The following is a 20,237-nucleotide window of genomic DNA, read 5'->3' as shown; positions in this document are numbered from 1 at the left end:
CAGTAAATTAATTTTGAACTTTCATCAAGATAAAACTTGCAAAAAGTGGGTGGTGGGAGGTGAACGGACTAATATTGTCAAATGCTTATTAAAATGCAGCTTCCTTAGAGCATTACTGCACCCACTTCTGGGGCCCCCAACTCAGGAAGGACATGGTCCTTTTGGATAGAGTCCAGAGGAGGCCATGCAGACACTCAGAGGGCTGGAGCACCTCTCCTGTGAAGGCAGACTGCAGGGAAAGAGTTGGAGTTGTTCAGCTTGGAGAAGCGAGGTCTGCAGTGAAACCTTATTGCAGCATTCCAGTATCCAACAGGGCTACAAGAGACGTGGGAAGGGATGTTTATCAGGCTATGTCGTGATAGAACAAGGCAGAATGACTTCAAACTGAAAGAGAGAAGGTTTGGATTAGATGTTAGGGAGAAATTTTTTACTGTGAGATTGGTGAGGCACTGGAACAGGTTTCCCAGAAAAATGGTAGATGCCACATCCCTGGAAGAGTTCAAGGCCAGGTTGAACGGAGCTTTGAGCAACCTGATGTAGTGGAAGGTATCCCTTCCCATGGCAGGGGGAAGGGTGGAACTAGATGACCTTTAAGGCCCCTTCCAACCCAAACCATCCCTTGATTAGAAGTATCCTGGGTTGGGCCGACAATCTGCGCAGCTCTGTACCCTGTTGTATACAGGTGAAGCCTGATGAAATTGTCAGCCTTGTTGCCCTTGTAAAACCATGGCTCAGGCCTGCTACTTTGGCTAAGTAGAAGAAGACTATGGGAGAGTGACTCAGCTGGAATAGGGGTAGGGAGAGGTGAGAGACGTGCTGCGGAGACTGCTGCATGTCCAGGTTCTGGTGTATGCTGATTGGTTGACTTGGGCTTGTTGTGCCTTAAAACTATGTAATAACCAGCTAACTGCTAGAAGAGCCTGGCTTTTACAGTTATGTGGGCTTTTGATGCTTGACACCATCTTCAGCATCAGTTTTGTGTCCACCATTAATGGTGACCCCAGACTTGTTAGGGTTGAGACTGCGAACCTGAGAGCAGCCAGTGGTGGAGCTCAGTCAAGCAAAACAGGCAGACCTGAGAGCCTGAAAGTCCGGATAATTTAGGAAAGCAGAGACACCTGACTCCAGGTGAGCGACTGGGAACAGAGACTTTGGCCTCAAATATCAGCAGAAGAAAAATCTGTTTGGAACATTCTACTGTGAATATTACAGAAGAGAAGTATTAAATATGAGAAGCTGGCGCTACCCACCTTGCTTGTTTGGTGCAAAAGAAATGGGTGAGAGTGGATGTACAGACTGCCTTTTTTGTTGAAACAGGGGAAGAAGCAAGGCAAGTCTTATGGGAAGCAGCTACAAAGAGGGACGAAATAGCCAGAAGATGGCTAATGATGTGGCTAGTGCTTGGTTCGGGACTCAGTGCCACGATTAAAAGTCAATAGGGAGGCAGCAGTTGCTGCCTCATGAGAGCTCCTCTGTTTAATACCCCTCTTCCAAAAGTCAAAATTCATCTGCCTAAGAACGATGGGAGATGGGATTACGGTGAGGAAGAGGTCTGGCGCCAACAACAAAGCCCTGCAGACCCAAAGCACCAGGATACCAGATTGCAATGATGGGATGTACTGCGGCTTGGCAAGGCAGAGCCTTACAGATACTACAGTTGTTTCTCCACATTGGAGCAGCTTTTATTACAGGTTAAAAAACCCTGTAACTTTTTCCTAGATGAGTGAGACCTTGATGTTAAAAACACCTGTGTGCACCTGCAGCAGGGAGTCCTAGACAGATGCAGATAATGAACTCTGGGCACAGATCCAGGACATGGATCCTGGTTGATACCCCTGCCCAAGGCGTGGTCTCACAGTAGCATCAGGCCCTGTAGCCACAGCGGCCACCACCATGTCTGGGATGGCATTGATGGGACTCCACTCACTCTGGGACCTGGATTCCCCAGGCTTGAAAGCCCCCCAACTTTTGAGAGCTCCCCTGTCCCCTCTTGGGCCCCCAGATGGTACAGCCCCCCCACCTCACACTTGCTGAGATGCATATGGGTGGCATGGCAGGATCTGGGCTCTTTGGCAGAGATATTGATATATTGCATGATTGGTGGAGCTTGCTGTGTGGCGTGTGTGCTCCCTTTTCAGGAATTTTGATTTGAGGTCTGATTGAACTGAATTGACACTGATTCTTTGCTCAATTATAACAGTGTTAGCTATTACCACGGTAATTAAAAACTTACATACCTGGAAAAATAGTTGCAAGTGGGTAATGTTTCTGTTTGTGGACAAGAAGGTTCATATTTATATGATACAGTGCCTCAGAAAATTCGGGGGATCCCTCCATGCAAATATTTTAAGTCGATGTTAACGAAACAGCAATTAACTTTCAAGCCTGCAGTTGGCACAAGTCATAAATTAGACATTCTTTTGCTCACATTCCTGACAAACCTTGAACTTTATCTGCAGTAGCTGTTCGAGACTTAGTTATAATTACAATATGAAATTCCTCTGCAAAGGCAGACAAACTTATCCCAGCTTTACCAGTTCTCTTGCTTTTTACCTCACAGCTTTAACAAGGTAATTTTATTGTGATTCTTTTGGTATCAAAACAGTTTATCAGTCTTACACACCCACTAACCTAACCAAGTTACTTGTGTAAAACTCATGGCATTATTATATAACTAAGTTCTTACTGTTTTAGCCTTGAGTATTTATATCCCATTGGCCTTTATAAGGCCAAGCTCAAATCTATTGTACAGGCAATCTCAAAAAGCTGCAGGTTTGCAGGGCAATTTGCCAAAAACTACACTGTTGTCATTTTCTGAGTAAAGCTGCACTTTAGAAACAAAACAAAACAAAAACAAAAACAAAGCTCTAGCAAAGAGTTACTTACACCAGAAAAATCCTCACTATGAATGCATAAAATCACAACATATTTGGCACACCTTTATAATCTCTCCAGTAAATTCATGCTACTGCTATTTCAGTTACGAAGCAATTGTTTGCCTGCATATTGTTACTTTGAAGTTCTATTACATTTAAATTCTGGAAGGTTAGGGTTCTGTTAAATTTAAGTTCTGGTCATTTCTATTAAGATTAATTTTTGTTAATATCTGCTCATTTGAATTACAAGATACAGTTATTTTGTTTTAGAGATAAGATAAAAACCAACTGAAATAACTGATGAAACATTAGTAGCCACCTGTTTAAAAATATAAGATAGTAAATTGTGTAGAATGTGTGAAGATATGGTTTCTTAAATCCTTAATTTCATCAAGGATTTTATGAATGTAAATGTTTCACACTGATTAATTGACATAATTATTTTTAACAATTGCTGCTGTTTTATCTTCCATAGGTAACACTGAAGAATGAGTAATAATTCCAGATTATGACTGTTGTTAGTTGTAAGCTGTTTAGTACTTTCTTTCTTGTTTTTATTCTGTTTTAATGTCATTACATGAATTCACTGACTTCCTATGTCAGGTATTGTCCAAAAGATACTACTTAACTGAGAATAAATGACAAAGCTGGCTGCTTTACCAACTTTGACATATCTTTGTATAACTATCTGCAAGACATCCATCATTTTAGGAAACTTTCCTAGCTGCTGTTAAGGAGAGGCTTGTTTTTAAGGAACGTTAGGGAGAGTCTTCCAGTTAAGGCCTTGGCTCTGGCCAAGCCATAGCTCTATCTGGTTGGGAAGTACACCAACAAACCCAGGTGTTTTCTGCATAAAAACAATACTCCAGTCACTTTGACTTGCCAGTTTGGGCTCATTACACTTCTTTTAAAGTGAACTTGGAAACATTACCCAGGAATGGTTCTTCATGTCCTCACTGAAAATGAGACTTGTCAGCTGTTGCAGACTCTGGGTGGTAGTACAGTATTTAGGGAACTGATCTTGTATAATTTTTAATTACTGTCCTATCTCTTGTGTGCTACTGATTTTGTGTATTTCCTTGCCTATGGCTGCTTAGTGTGAGCTTGTTGCTTTACCATGTGTATTGTTTTACTTTCATGTTGCCTTCATGTTCATAGTGAGAAATGTGCATGTTCAAAAAAAAAAAAAATCCAAAAGAGGCATATGGCTCTTCAAGAACATTTAGCTAATGCAATATTTACACTAGAAGTTTTGAAAACAAATCATCAAATATAATCCCCAGCAGTGTGATACTGCTCTGAAGATTTGCATGTACAGAACCAATTTCTGAAAGTTTCTACATAAAGATTCCCAATTGGATGTGCAATGGCAAGGCCCAGCTGATTTAGGGGAGAAGGTACGCATGTGTTTAATTGCCAACAGGTCTAAGGTGGCTGCCTGCTCATCTGGACAAACATGGATCACCTCTGAGAGGATGAGGCCCAATGAAAAGTGACCTAATGAGCATCCAGCTCTTGTGGCCAAGGCAGGAGCAGAAGTAGGACTGCCAGAACATGGCTGTGTCTGGAGACTTACAGAGCCCGCCTGCCAACAGCGGCCTTATGTCATCGTCATGGTATTGTGTTCCCACTAACCTTCTGCAGTTATTCCCTGCTCCAGGCTTCCAAACAGACATTCAGTGATGTCTAAGTCAACACTTCCAGCTAATGGACTTCCTCCTGCCTAAACAGCATGCCTCCTGAACTCCAACCATATGAACTTTAGAACAGTAGCCATTTATTTCCACTTCCTAGGAGACCTTGGACATTATCCTTTTGTTCTCCTATACTGCGAGTCTCTTTGTCAGTGGCATGGTTGTATTTAATGGGTTTTTATTGATTGTCATCTGTATTCCATGTATTTTATGCCGTGTCCAGCAGATGACCAGTAATACTCTTAGTAAGATAATGGCCTTACAAGTGCAAACTGTTCTAACATCAGGGTACACGAACCCTTTGCATAAAAAACAGGAAAAGGGGAATTGTTGTATATAGGTGAAGCCTGATGAAATTGTCAGCCTGATGAAATTGTCAGCCTTGTTGCCCTTGTGAAACCATGGCTCAGGCCTGCTACTTTGGCTAAGTAAAAGAGGACTATGGGAGAGTGACTCAGCTGGAATAGGGGTAGGGAGACGTGAGAGACGTGCTGCGGAGACTGCTGCATGTCCAGGTTCTGGTGTATGCTGATTGGTTGACTTGGGCTTGTTGTGCCTTAAAACTATGTAATAACCAGCTAACTGCTAGAAGAGCCTGGCTTTTGCAATAAAGTGGGCTTTTGATGCTTGCCACCATCTTCAGTGTCAGTCTGGTGTTCACTGCTAGTACCCCATCTTAGGCAGTGCCAGTAGGAAATGTCATTTAGAGCTGACTTGTGCCACTTGCAAGTTTCATGTGCTCAGAGAGACCTGGTGACTGGGAATTAAGCAGCATTGGTGCTTACAATTACCAGTGGAACCTATGGAGATGTAATCCAGTTGCTTCACAAAGAGAAACTTGTGTGACTTTTATTATCACAATTTCCTGAAATTACTGTTACACTAATGGACTAATCTTCCAATACCATCTCTCTTTTACTGGAATTGTGACTCTGTCTTATTGGAGTAACAAAAGTTATTTTGCCCCTGAAAATGCCTTTTATAAATGAGTATCTTTTATACTCATTTATGTTAACAGCACCTACCTAGCAACTACAGACAAATTTGGTAACCCGTAGGCATTCTCTGATTTGCATAGTATGTGAAAGGATTTTAAATTGTCTTCGACTGATCTTTGCAAATTACTTCAGAAATACAGTCCTCTTTGTTGGTGTGAGACAAAGGTAACTTACATTTTTTGTTTTCTTTTGACTTGAGGAATAATTAAGACCTCAAACATCTGGACTGATTTGCTGTGTTCAAATGACAGTCTAAAGCAATTTTCTCAGCATTTTGTCATAGCTGACAATTTCCATCACCATGTTGTTTGGGAGAACTTTTGGCCTTTGACCAGATTTGAACAAGAATTGCAGATAATTATAATATCCATCTATCTGTGTATCTCTCTATACACATACACATCTAAATTTATTTTCCAGAAGACTTTATCCATGGGTTGTTTGGGGGTTTTTTAAGAATTAAAAAGCCGTGTACTGGCCCTTTGACCATTTCCAGTGGCCCTGACATCTGTGCTCTGAGCAATTCCCCTTTCCCTCTTTGTGCCCCCAGTGTGCTGCTCGGCTGCCATGAGTTATCTGCTGCTGTGTCACACCTTGGAGCATGTATCAGCCCTGAGGTGACTTCCAGTTGCTTCAGTCCTGCGAATGTCACCTTTGGCCGTGGCTCTGTAAAAGTGCCTATGTCCCCATGGTCACACAAGTGTGCTGCAGATCGACTGCCAATGCACAGAGGGGCCAAAACTTTAACATTGCTACAAAACAATTATCACTTGATTCCTCAAATACTTTAGAGACAATGCAGACAAGTCTCCTGTTGCCAGCTCAGCTGCCAGTCTCAATCTCCATCAGAAGATCAGAATTTGCTAACTCTTCAGGGTTGGGTTTTTTAAATTATTACTTACATCTTCCCAGTTTTTGTGCTGGTTTTTTTTTTTTTGTTTGTTTGGGTTTTTTTTTGTTTTTTTTTTCCCTAGTGTGTACATGAAGTAGATCACTTAAGTGACCATTTTCTGACCCAGATTGTCAGTCATAAATGGTACCATTTTCCTCAGGCACACTGCACTGTAACAGAAGACAGTGGTAAGGAGTTATTGGTGCAGTTTGCAAAAGCAACTCCTGTTGATCGTTTAGGTGATTAGGTTCACTCCTCCCTCAAGCTTTCTTCACAGAAGAGTCTTCTGAGCATTTTGGCCGTCCAAAACTTTCTGGATATTTCCATCCAGAGGAATTGACCTATCAAGGTGAGTCACACCTGATGGAACTGGTTTTGGCACTGATGGTTATAACCCTCACTGCCATTCAGGCTCAGCAATTATGGGATAATTTGTCTTCTGAAATCCCAAGTCTTGCAACAGGATGAAAGATCTTCCATCAAGCACTACAAATCATCCTTGGAAGTTTTGGTTCATCATATTTACTCCACCTCTAAAAACATTTTAAATCCAATGGGCTTTGTGCTGATAAGATCCTTGTCACTAGTTCCTTTTCTTGTGAAATGGGAAGCACCCTGTTGTTCTGGCCAGTGCTTCTGTATATTTCATCTTCACAAGCTCTGAATGCATGATTGCTTTTTATTGCTACTGAACAACCTTTGAGTAAACATGAATCATTCTTTATGGCACCAAATTTGAAATGTTTCCTTACCAGTTACGTTGATTATCTGCCCAGGTAGGAATTTTATAATGATGTGTAGTACACACAACATTTTAAAATAGAACAAGCTTGTTTTCTACAAGCTTGTTTGCTACTGTCCGTGCTGTGATGGGGAAAAAAAAAAAAGAAAAATCTCTTCCTGTCTGGTATGGATTCCAAGTGTAACAAATTATACATGTTTTTAAACTACTTGTAAGACCCTTGATTCATTTAATTCTTTCATATATCTGTATATGCAGTTGTACTTTCCTTCTGCTACAAAGCAAAAACCGGTGATTATTTTGGGATTATTTTTTGATTACCTGCAGCTGTTTCTGTTTTTCTGCATTAAAACTAGTGGTCTGAACAGCCAAGGAGTAGCATTATGGATGTTGCTGTAAGTTTATTTGGCCAAAGAAGCCCCAGCACAGTAGGTGGCAAAGATGGGTGGGTGTGAGGCCACACATTGAATGGCTGCTGTCTTCAGCAGGGCGTTGTTTCCCCAGGGTGCAGGGACTCCCTGGGGGCAGAAGTGGTGATCTCCAAAGAAGGTCATTATTAACAGGCATCAGGGATTTGCAAACCAATCTACTGGTCTGTTGAATGCCTTCTCCCTTGCTACTGATGTAACTTGCCAGGCAGCAGTGGTGTCTGTCCCAAAAAAGCAACAAGAGCATGCCCATGTACACACTTCCACTCTTTCACTTCCCCAGGAGGCTGATTTTCAGTGCATGTCTTCATTTGTACCTTGTAGGAGCAGAGTGGCTGCAGAGAGCCACTCTGGTGAAGCAAAAGGGAGCCCCAGGGGAAAACAAGCGCTGTGTGTTATCCGTGCCTTTCAGCATGGGCAGAATAATGAAAACAAAATATTGTAGGACTGAGAAAGTCCTGCTGGAGACTGGGTGGAAGGAACCCAGCCTCTCTTGCTAGGAGAATGAAGTCAAGGTGAGTGGACCCCAGAAGACTCATCTGGCAAACCTGAATTAGCTTCTAAAAAATGTAGCTGACTCCCATCTGTCATCCATATTTCAGGGTAAGGGATATTATTTCTTGGAAATGGTGTATGAGGCAGGGTGCTGAAGAAGCCCAGTGACCAAGACCATTTAGCCACATTACTTTGTGTCCGAGCCAGCTGCCATCTTCATTACTTGAGACCCGCTGTCCTGCACGAGAGAATCAGTCACCAAGCTCTACCTCTGCTGCACATTCCCTCATGGAGGATCACTCAGCCAGATCCACAGCTCCACACAACTCATTGTGTGATCTCATTCCAGTCCTGCTGCTACGGGACCAAGTGTGGAAATGGCCAGATCAAAATTCCCACCCACTGGCACATTGAAGCTAGCACACATCTGGAGGCTGGGTGGACAGTCCAGGCTGGAGCAGCAGCCAGCAAACCTCTAGGACTGGTTCTGCATCTGCTTTGTCCTGAGCGACAATTAATAAGTGGGCAATCGAGATGGAGCCTCTTTGACGTCCCCCCACCCTCCCCTGCTCTCCCCAGGTGAAATCTTCAATTTCCTCATTCCAGCCCGAACAATATAACCATTATCACAGGCACCTGACTCCCTGGCTCTCTGTCCCCACCCCTTTCCTGATCTCTCCTGCCTGTTCCTGGAGATCGGAGGCAGGAGCAGCCACCTCAGACCAGTTTTTCATCCGGCAGCTGCTGCTCCCCAGCCAGCAGAGATGGCAGGGCTGGGGCTGCTCCTTTGCGAGCCCAAAGCAGCACCGGCCTCGGTACAGCTCGGCGGACGCAGGTGCTCCCTGCTGCCTGCCTGCAGCTTTACCAGAGCTGCTGACAGGACAGCCTTGCTTGTGTTCAGCTTGATTTTTGATACCGCCTCATGTGATTCTCCAAATGCCCTCCCCAGGCACTCCCATCCCAGTGGTTTCATGTTGCTTCTGCTTCTCAGCTCTGCTTGCTGATGGTGATCTCTCCTCTGAAATACAAGCCCAAACCTATACCCTTGAAAAGGGAATCCAAATGTAATTAAGTCCTTAAGAACAAAAGTCAATCTATAAATCCTAATTCTTTTATGGGCAAGGCCGGATTTCGTTGCCAAATGGCCCAAAGGAGCACCTCCCACCACACCCTTCTCAAAAGGAGGAGCAGAAGGCATCACCCCTGCTTTCCAGTCTCCCTTTTATTTGTTCCAATGTTCAATTCATTCTTCTGCTTGAGAGGTTTTATGTCTTCCCTTGCAAGATCCCAGGCCAGCAGTGACGCAGCGATCTGGAAATGGTCTTAAAGGTCTGGAATGGCCCAGGAGGCAAAGAACCTAAATTTTGTTCAAAGCGTAGCTTGATAAATTCAAGTTAAGCATTAGGTAACAAGATATTCTTTGGTGTTGTCTCAGTTTTTGTAATGAAGTAATCTGAGGTTTGTCCTCTGTAGGATTCCGAATATCTGGATTAATACGTTAATTTTGTTTGTTTGTTTCATTCTTTCTTTTAAGCAGAAGAGGTTCGCCAGCAAAACATGAATCCTAGTCAAGCCATTTGACTACTTCTAGTGATACTGAGAAGAGTGAGATTTCTTCATTATAGTCACTGTTTCATTCTGTCCTTTATTATTTTAACTCTATATCAAGATTTCAGCTGCTTCAAATACATCTCATGTACCAAGAAGTTTGTACTCCTGGGTGAATTTTGGGGTTGGGAAGGGATTTTCATCAAGTGAGACACATAGGTTGTTTTTTACAGAATCTTCCTCTGTTCCTTTGAAAAATGGTCCATTTCAAGGGGTCTCAGGCATTTTGTATTTCATATCCCCTGCCAGTAAAGAATCTCAAAGTATTTGCTCCTGGTTTGAGGATGTGCATGTATAGCAGCAGAGACAATTGATCTTTCATGCTAAGGACTTAATAAGATGTTGATGGTATTTCATGGGAGAACGGGTCTGTGAGGATGATTTAGGTATGTGCAGAAATATTAAAAAAGGGAAAACCAGGAATTTGTAAAGAAACCAATACTAAACACAGGACTTCAGAACTGTTTTAAAAAGACGGGAAAGAAAATTATAAAAAGTAGAGTTGACAAGGGAAGGAGAGGGAGCTGAATGGAAAGAGCAGTAGTGAATGAACTCAAAAAGAGAAGAAAATTGTGCCCTCCTTCTCTGGAAGCTGCACCTGGGTATGGTGGGAAATCAGTGTTACCACCCCATACAGCCCTCTGCCACTGCCCTTCATTTGTCCCTAACCCCTTTTGCCTCCTCTTGTCACCACATCACTGTACCTGCTGGGGCACTGTTGCTGTTCCCTCTTACTCCTCTCACCCTCTCTCGGTGACATTCCAGCGCCCTGCACTGAATAACAGCACCTGCCACAGCTGTTTTCTGCTGTGTATCCAAAAGTGTCACCCCTTTCACATTTTCATCACCTGAAGTCACTCCTGTCACGCTTTGCCATCCTTGGTAACTGGGCACGCTCATGGGCTGGAAAACGGGGTGAACACCTTTTCTTGTGGGCTACAAAAACAATTGTCCAGTGGGGTAAGGGAAGTTCCAAAAAGCATCTGGGATTGTCTACAACTGGAAAATTAGAGAAACTTTGTAATGTTTCATGTAGAAAGGCAGCAAGCCAGGTCAAACAAGGAACAGCTAGCAAAAGGAATCAAAACTAAACAGATCTCTCTTGAAACGCATCAGGCACCTGCCAGATGTTCTGAAGGGCAAAGCAGTGATCAGGCTGTGCAGGGAGTGCCCAGTGGAGATAAGGCCATCACAGACACCTCTGCAGCCTGTGTGAAGCGCTGAGTGATGAGATCAGGGTGGCAGAACCCATTCTTCAACTGGGTGGGGTTTGCCAGCGAACTTGTCTGAAACTGAAGCGGCTGCGGAAAAGGCTGTTCAACACACTGACAAAGCAAACAGTAACAACTTGCTGGGAGCAATGGCATTTGTCCAAGAGTCTTAAAGGATCTCTGGAGTAAAATGGCTGAAACTGCTCTGAGCAATGTGTAACCCAATGTCTACCCCCAGCGTGGTACCAGGAGGGGAAGGGGCTGAATGTGATTCCCCAGTTTGGCCAGGGGCAGGCGGTGGAACAGTTTCTGAGGTTTGTTTGGGCTTCAGATGAAGATAACATGAATAAAAAGATGAGAGATTAAGTACAGCTAGAGACTAAGAGGGTCTGGAGCAGCCTGACACACCACTCCATGGTGCTTATGTCCCCAGCAGGACATTCATACTGTCCTCTGTCAACCTGACAGTATGTGTGCTCTGGTCCACCTCCTGAAGGTTTGGATGCATCCTTGGATGAATGTAGTACTGGAGCCAGCCAGGACTTGTGGAGTGGTTGGCTCTTGCTGCAGGACGTAAGGGATGTGGTGGTCCAGGTGCTTTGACCCAGCTCCTGGGGAAGGGGACAGCAGCAGTGACAGAGGGATGTGCTTGTGTCTCTTTCCCCTCCTTTATCCTTTCCTGATTCAGAAGGAGTTTTCAGTGCTGCAAACCTACCTGGAGACATGGGTGGGGATGGTCTCCATTCCTCTGCTGTCTCTCCTCAACAGGGGCTGCTGCCAACTGTTGCTGGTGCTAGAGCCTGAAATCAACCCTCTCCATTCCAGACAGGTCTTTTGAATTTCTCAGTTAATTTTTCATCTGGAGAGAATATCTGCCATTTTCCAGCATCTGCTCATCACTCGTTGAAGGAAATGCATGGGAACTTACCTGGGTGTGCTGGGAGAAGTGGAATTCTCAACTGACCTGGGAGGAGGAGCATGTTTTTGCAGTGGGTGGGAGCTGGACTGACTTAATGTTACACATCATGCTCTGGAAGGAAGCTTGAGTCCTATGTTTTGCCTGGGACACAATTCAGAGCTGGAGGCCTTGAGAAACAAAAAGACTGATCCTGTTCCCTTTTCTTCTTTGTCCTTTTTTTTTTTTTTGATTTGTGTGTGTGTGGTTTCTGTTTGTTTGTGGCTTTTTTGAGAGGCAGAAAATATGAAAAGTTACAGGCACTTTGTTATCCATTGTAGCTTATCACCGCTCATGTTACTGAAGTCCAGGTGAAGGACACGTCAGACAGAGTGTTCAGTGCAGAAGACTGGTGTCACTGGGAGAAGCAAACACGCAGCGCTAGTGAGGACGTGTCTTTGGTCAGCATTCTGTACTCTTCAGGAAGTTGTATCCTTGTAACCCTTCAGACCAAATAAAAAGTTCTTTACAGTCTGATCTGTGATACATTGGCAATTAGATATGAGGGTGAGCACAACTCTCAAGGCTTCTGACATTTTCAGAGATGCCAAGAATCAAAGGATGGTTTGGGTTGTCAGGGACCTTAAAAATCACCTAGCTCCAACCCACTGGGCAGGGTCACCTTTCCCTGGACCAGGTTGCTCAGAGCTCCATCCAGCATTCTCACATGTTTCTAGAGTGACATCCCTACAGCTTATAAAGCAACCCTTGGTAAGCCATGTCTTTCCTGTGGTACACTGAGTTCCAGTGTCACAGGGGTGGCAGGTGCATGGCTGGAGGGTCGGGGGTGGCCTCTCCTGTTCTTGTGTCTGCCATGTCCCAAAAAGGGCTTTGACTGAGCACGCTGCCTGTGCTGCTGTACCTGTGCCGGAGAAACAAAGCCCACAGCTCTGGAAGCACTGCAGAATGTGTGGTTGTGATACAGTGTAAGGTTGAAGAAACTCAGTTTATTTAAATTATTTACCTCTGGTCAGTGTATGCTTTCTTGGAGGCAGCTGAGCTTCAGCTCTGTTCATAAAGTGCTTCTAAACCAATGTAGTTAAACTGCTGAATCTATTTTGCTAACTAAAATTGGGTGAGCAGAGGCATAATCAAACAAGTGGAACCTACGGGGAAAATATAATCTTGAGCTTTGCTTTATTCTTTGAAAAATATCTGCTCTTTTAATAACACCTTAGACATTCTGGCTTGTCCGTATCCACAAAACAATGCAGCCCACAGCCTCCAAGTAATCTTTGTTGGCTCAAGTGCAAAGAACTTAATCTTTTGTTTTGCAGGTTGACAAAACATGTATAAAATTTTGTATCTTATATCCAACAATTCTACTAAAGAGCTAGTTTTAAATGCCTAAATTTAATATTTATTTGCACAGACACAGTGTGCCTTACAATGGGCTGGTGTGCCCAGAAGCTAATCAGATGATGACCAGATTCCTGCTCCTTGATCCACGTGGCCAGGCAGTGATGCCATGTGGCACTTGGCCACGGCACATTTGACCTTGGAAGGCAGCATGGCTGTCTCCCAGAGAAGCAGAACGACTAATATTTTTTATCCCTGTCTTCTTAATGCAATCAAGCTTATATTTGATGCACTCAGTCTCAGTGACATTTTCTGTAATAAGTGTTTTATATTTAAAATGGAACGAGTATGCTGTTAAGCACAAGGTCACCTTGTTTATCAGTGAGTATTACTTTTTTCTGCTCCAGAGTATCTACTTCACTTGTTTTTGTGATTTAAATCCAGCTTGAGACCTTCAGAGACGCAGTAATTGCAGACTCTAGTGGAGAGTATCAGAGAGCAGGTAGTCAACAAAATCAAATGCCATGGTATATTTCTCCTTATGAGGAATACAGCCACTCCTAATGCATTTCTTCCATATTTCCATTATTTTTCCTTCCTTCAAAGTCAGTTTATGGGCCAAAAAGGCAGACAAACTGCCAGCTCTATTTCCGGTGTAACACAGGCCTTGGAATTTTACCCAGTGTCTCTTTTCACTGATGTAATTTTATTTTATTTTATTATTGTTATGAAAGGACAGCTTGAAAAAACTATCTTGACCTTTACTTGAATACCTTAAAAGACAGTGTAACCCTCTGACTGACTGCTAGGTAGGACAGTCATCCTCACTGCTGAGGATGTGATGTCTTATTCTGCTCTGAACGTGCCTACATGAAACTTGCAGTGGTTGATTCTCATTGTGCCTTTCTCTGCAGGTGATGGTATTTTCTGTGGTGTGACTGAGAGGTTCTGGTTTGGTGAGACCTGACTAATAGCTCAGAGTGTCCCTGTCAGGCATTTTCTGACCTTCCTGATTGCTCCTGTCATTGTGCTCTGGACCCTCTCCAGGCTTTCGGGATAATGAAGAGCCGTGCGGGCGGCTGCTCTGTGGGTGGGTGCTGCAGCTGCAGCCTTTGAACTCCGCACTCTCAGCCACAGGTGACCGTGACTTCTCCAGTGGCTGCCAGTGAGGCTCCTGCTCTTGGAGGAGTCTTCCTCGCTGTCTGCACAGCAGCCAGCGCTCACACACCCACCTGGGGGTGTCCGGGGGTGTCCGAGTCCAGCGGGCCGTCCACGAAGCTTCCCTGAGTCCTGAGCCAGAGCAGTGGCATTAAAAGTGAAGAGGAAAGGAGATGAGCAAAAACTGCTTCCACCAGCAGTCACACTCTGCCCCTGGCCACTCTTAGGTGTTCCCACAGGTCAGACAATTCAGAGGGATTCAAGGATCAACAGCACTGAGGGAGCGTGGTGGTCCAGGACCTGACGAGACTCCACTAACACCGCTGAGCATCCTGTCTTGGCTGAGGATGTTCACCTGCCTCGTGCTCATCTGAAGGACTCCCTCTCCTTTAGCTACTGACCTTGAAATTTGCAAATTTTGTCAAAAGTGTTTTTACAGTTGTATCTCCCGGTGCAATTATTAAACAGCACAGTTCTTGCAGAGACACACATTTTCAGCAGTGATTGGTGCTTCTTTTTGGACAGTGAAGTTTTGCTTGTTAGCTGCTACTTAATCCATGTAATGCAAATTGTGATGTATACAGATGTTACCCTTCTTCAGAATTTACAAGTTTCTTGATTTGTTTGCATCAGTGCTTTCATCAACCAAATGTATTATTTTGTCAAAGAATGAAGTCAGGTTTGTTTCTCACAACTTTCTTTCTTAAATACTAAATTATGAAAATTATTTGAATTGTTGAAACATCTGTTAGCTAACTTGTAATAACTTCACCCTCTTTTACCTATGATTATTACTACAGAACCATTTAACAGTCAGTTGTCATCTCACTTTCTATCTCTGGACACTGGCACAGGTTTTTCCAAGACCTTGGGATTTCCCTAGTACACCAGGATTTTTAAATACCAAACTCCAGGTATTGGGCCAAGTGCCTCCTCAGTCAAATTTTTCTATGATTCTGAGATGCAAATTTGCTTGGCTACTGATCTGAAAATACTTATGCCTAATAGGTGCTGTTAAAACTTTCCTTAGTTTGTAGAAAGATGAAGAAATTTTTCACTATCCTCTTGTAGTGTGAATACACAAATCTGTTTCTTTTTGTATGCAAATGAGTAACTTTTCTGTATCAAGAAACCTCCATCAAAAGTCATCACTATCAACAGTTTTACCTATATCCACCCAGTAAGAGCCTAGGCTCTCACTGCTATTTCTTAGTTTTCAATGTATTTTGAAAAAAACTGCTTCCAAGTGCCTTTAGCACTTACAGCAATCCAGTCTTTCCAGATTATTTTGAACACTCCTTATCACCTTGTATGCTTCATAAATTCTCATTTTTATTGTGTGCCATATACCTCCTTTCCATACCCTTTCCTTCTGCTTCCCTCCCCCCCCCCCTCCTCCCCCCCCCCCCCCTTGGTTTTATACAAGATTTCTAAGTCTTAACCTTCAAATTCCCTGTTAGGCCAGAAAAGTGTTGAATTGAGTGTCTTTTTTTCACAACTACAGAGACACAGACCATCTTTATCTTGTAAACTCCCAGCAGTGAAATGTCTATTAATAAAAATTTTATTGCAGCTTTCTCCTGGGGAGTTCTATTTTTCTGATTGCTTGATTTGCCATCAGTTTAACCCATAACTTCCCCTGCTTGAGGATTTACCATTTTGAAATGCCAATTTTTGCCTACATATATGCTCAGCTTCACAGATAAAATGCATAAATACATAAAGATCTTGGTTAATGCCTTGCAGGCATTGACCAAGTGTATTTCTATACATCTGCAGGTACACATCTACATACATGCTGTATATCTACTTACAGCATGGACACATACATGCATGTACCTGCGCTTCCACATCATGCATGCAGGCATACAAACACACCTATATGCAATGTATTTTTCTCTGAAAGCAGAAAAGAGGCATTTCTAAAAGTGTGTGCCTGTTGCCTGCAGCACAGCCATGCAGCACGGAGCTGAGGCTGTCCGGGCTCCCTCCCTGGGTGAAGATGTGTTTTTCTGTGAGATCATCCCTGAATGGTCACTCAGCTCCTCCACCAAGGGCAGCCCCCCCCTCCCAGACCAACCAAGCACTCTGTTAATATTTGCACAGGGCTGGCTTTCCTGAGCAGGATGTGTCAAGAGACAGGAGGCAAAGGACTGCAGGTGAGTGGCACAAAGGTGTCCTCTATTCTGAGGCCTTTCCATGTTGCCGAGGCTTTGGTTTATCTGAAAAGGAGAGAGAAACGATAAAAGAAGTAAAATGCAGTAAGACTAAAGCAGTGCAAAACATCACCCCGTGCTGCCTTTCACCAGAAATGAGTCTTCAGCTCATCCACTCCCCCCCTCTCCCTGCAGGATCCTGGGATATCCTGACCTCCATCTCTCTCAAGCAGCAGTGCAGGGGAGAGGCAGATGCTTTTCTCTGCATCTCGACCACCAGGGAAGAGGCTCAGCATTTTAAACTCCCACCTGTTCTTCTCCTGAGCACAGTGAAGAGGTCAGTGATGAAGATGACAGCAGCAATAACATCCCCCACCTGTCCTTGGGATGTCCCTTGCTCTGCAGAGGAAGAGAAGGGTCGGTGATGTTGTGGTGCCAGGAGCAGCAGAGCAGCCAGCGAGTTGTCGCGGCTGAACAGCCCAGGAAACGAGTGAGCCAAAGCCACACAGAGCCAGGGCCAGGGGCACTGGCTGCACTGATGTGCCGTGACTCTGTTAAACTGCGAGTGTGGCTTGCTGTTCCCTGCTGGGTCAGGAGACACAGCAGCAATCTGACATCAGCAAGGAGAGTGCGAAGCCCAGCAGCTCCAACAGGGGGAAGCATTTTTTGCTAAAGCTCCTCAGTAGCTTCAGCCTCCAGCTGAACATGGGATCCAGCTGTGTGCCTAACTCCTTGGGGCATGGCTGCTTGCTTGTGCCTGTCCACTGGGGTCCAGCCCACTTCATACAGACTTTTGTTCTGTTGCTTCACCTTCAGTCATAAAATCTCTTTTCCCCTGAAGCAAATGAGATGTTTACCCCCTCAGAGCCTCATGGAGTCAAATAAAAGCTGAAGAAGTGAAAGGGTAGAGGAGGATGGAGAGAATGGCTATGAGAGGACGCCAGAAAGAAAGCATGGGCAACCAGGAAGATGTGGAGTGACTCAGAGGTTTTGATGGCCGTGGTGGGTAGGTGGGGTGTGAGGAAGTCTGGGCAGGTTGGAGAACTTGTCCCTCTGCCCCTGACACCTACCTGGTGCCTTCAGATGGGCGCTCACAGAGATGGGCTCTGCCAGGGTAGCTCTGGGTGGCTGGTGCCTGCATTGGGACTGAGCTGATGCTGAGGCAGGAGGTGATGCTGAAGGGGCCATCTCAGCTTTGCCAGTGCCTGGAGAAATGTGTGTTTGAGAGAGGAATTTCTGCATTGTGGCAGGTCAGACTAGTCTTCACACCTCTCTGAAATGATGCCACTGCTGGAATGACATGAATTCTTGGAAGTTCTGGAGGAGGTAAACAGGGAATTGATTTGTTGATAGCACAATACAGAAGTCTGTCCACAAGGGAAAGGAGTTGAGCAACCTGTGATGACGGGTGTTGGGAGCAGTGGTAGGAGGGTGCAGGGCAGTTTCAGTGCCTGAGGACAGGGGACTCTTGTTGCCCCCCAGGAACTTCCCTTCCTCACTGACCAAACACAGCTGAGTAATTGCTGGGCCTGGGGCTGTGGAGTGGACAAACAAACAAATGCTACATCTCTTGTCTCCCAGGCTCAGTCCTTGCAGCCAAGGGATGGGTCCCCACTTCCTAGCAGCTTTGATACAGCCACATGGACTTTTGGCCACCTGGTCACCTGTAGTCAGCATTGCTCCCTCCTTGGCTGCTGCAGTGGGTTTTTCTGAGCAGCAGGACAATGCTGACCCTGCTGAAGAGCCACAGAGTGACCATGAGCCAGGACATAAGGCAGGGCCTTCACCAGGCAGCTGAAAGTTGTGTGTGGGGATCTCAGGGTCCACCTCCTCCCCATCCCAGACCATACACAGCAGGGATTCTGCATGGGGGATGGATACTGACTGTCAGTGGATCCCTCTCACCATTTTCCTCTCTGGAAAAGCATTCACCTTTAGGAGGACCCTGTTTCCACGGGGTGACCTTCACTACAGGGGTGGGGGTGCAGGAGAAGCCTCACACTGGCTACCAGAGCTGCCTCACTTTCACTCTGACTACAGGGAAAAAAACCCCCGACATTTAAACCTATTAACTCTTCCTGCACCAAGCTTGGGAGCCTGGAGGCAGCAGGGAAATCAGGCACAACTGCTGGGGTCAAGGAGCCCTTCCCAACCTGCAACGTTTGAAAGCAGTCACCTCTCTGCGTATTTGCTTTTTAGACTACTTTATTTTTGGTGAAAGACTTGAAGGCTGAAGAGAGCTTTTTTTTTTTTTTTCATTTTTATTTCATTTTTTTTTTCCCCCTGCAAAACCTTTTTCAGCTGGAAAGAAGATGGTTACTCTGCAGTGCATGAGCCAGCTCCAGCTCCCCTTTAACCCAGTGGGCGTGTAGTGCCACCAGCAGCTGCCAATTCAGCCCTGGCTTTGCAGGAAGAAACATCACTGGGGATGAAACAAGCTGTGAGACAGGAAGTGGATGAGCTCTGATGGTGTTTAACTGCTGCCTTTTCTCTGTCTTTCAAACACAGGTGGAGAAATTGGCTGCTTCTCTGCTGGTCTGTTTCCTCTCCTCACAGTAACAGAACTCACCCTTGCTGTGGGCAGCTAAAATCATGGATACACACCTGCAGGAAACCATGATAACCACCAGACACAGCTTGGCAGTCTGGATACAGATTCTGCATCCCAGTCCCATCCTCACTCACCAGTCCAGTCCTGCTTGGAAAAGCCTCACAAGGAATATTAACTCTTCCTGCAGAAGCTATGCTCAGGAGCCATGAGGTGTCAGATGTGTCCAGCTGCTCTGCCTGGTGCTCCCACTGCCTCTCCAGGGTAAGGTCACACACACCTGCCAGCACACCCTGTGAGTCCCTGCCAGGCTGAGATGTACTTGCCTGTGCTCCCCTGGCCCTGCAGGGGCCAGCACTGTTGTCCAGCATTATCTGTGCTCTCAGAGGGCACCCACATATTCCAACAAAGCACAGCTTTACCGTGAAGGCATTGAGCTCCAGAGAGACATTCAGTGGTGCTATAGCTGCTGGGAGATCTGTTTTCCTACTCAGGGAGATGAAAACCTGTTAAATCACTATGTGATGACAGACAAGGAGGTATCAATGAACAGAGGCCTAAACATCAAGGGGAAAGAATACACTCATTGTGATGAGAGAAGCAACAGCAGACAAAAGCAGTAGCCAAAGGACCATCTAGTTGAGCTAAGGGAAGCAGGTGAGGCCAGAGTGGCAGATGCTGGTGCACTGTGGGACTCTCAAGTGATGCTGTGGAATCAGAGAAGTGATGCTGGGAGACCTCCAAAGGTCTCTGGTCCAACCTCTGACTCAGTCAGGTCACCATAATTTTGTCCAACCAAATCTGGAAACCCACCAAGAGTGGAGAGACTGGGGACCTGTTCCAGTGATGCTTTTTTGCCCTTCTGGTAAAAAAGTCGTTCCTGAAGTTCAGCCTGAACTTACCAGGATTTGGTTTCTTGTCACTGTCCCTTGATACATCACCTGCTAGTATTGAGAAGACCTTGGCTCCATTATCTTTATAACCACCTTCTAGATATTGGTAGGAAACAATATAGGGTGTAAATTAGATACTAGGCAAGTACCAGGAACATGGTAGCTTAACAGTCATCCCTGGTGTTAAAAATTCTGCTGTTCAGGGCTGGTAGTAAGGAAAATAAAACTAGTTCATTAATATCACATGTATGATGTCACAGGTTGTTTAGATGGAACTCAGAAAG

General features: G+C 44.9%; 1 pseudogene; it reads right to left on the bottom strand.

Annotated features, from left to right (window-relative positions):
• Positions 1–20,111, bottom strand: part of LOC140683670 (uncharacterized) — a 21,169-nt pseudogene extending 1,058 nt beyond the window's left edge.
• Positions 20,112–20,237: the final 126 nt, after the last annotated feature.

This window comes from Taeniopygia guttata, chromosome 1, assembly GCF_048771995.1.
Source record: "Taeniopygia guttata chromosome 1, bTaeGut7.mat, whole genome shotgun sequence".
Taxonomy (NCBI): Eukaryota; Metazoa; Chordata; class Aves; order Passeriformes; family Estrildidae; genus Taeniopygia; species Taeniopygia guttata.
This window is presented reverse-complemented; position numbering and strand designations above follow the sequence as displayed.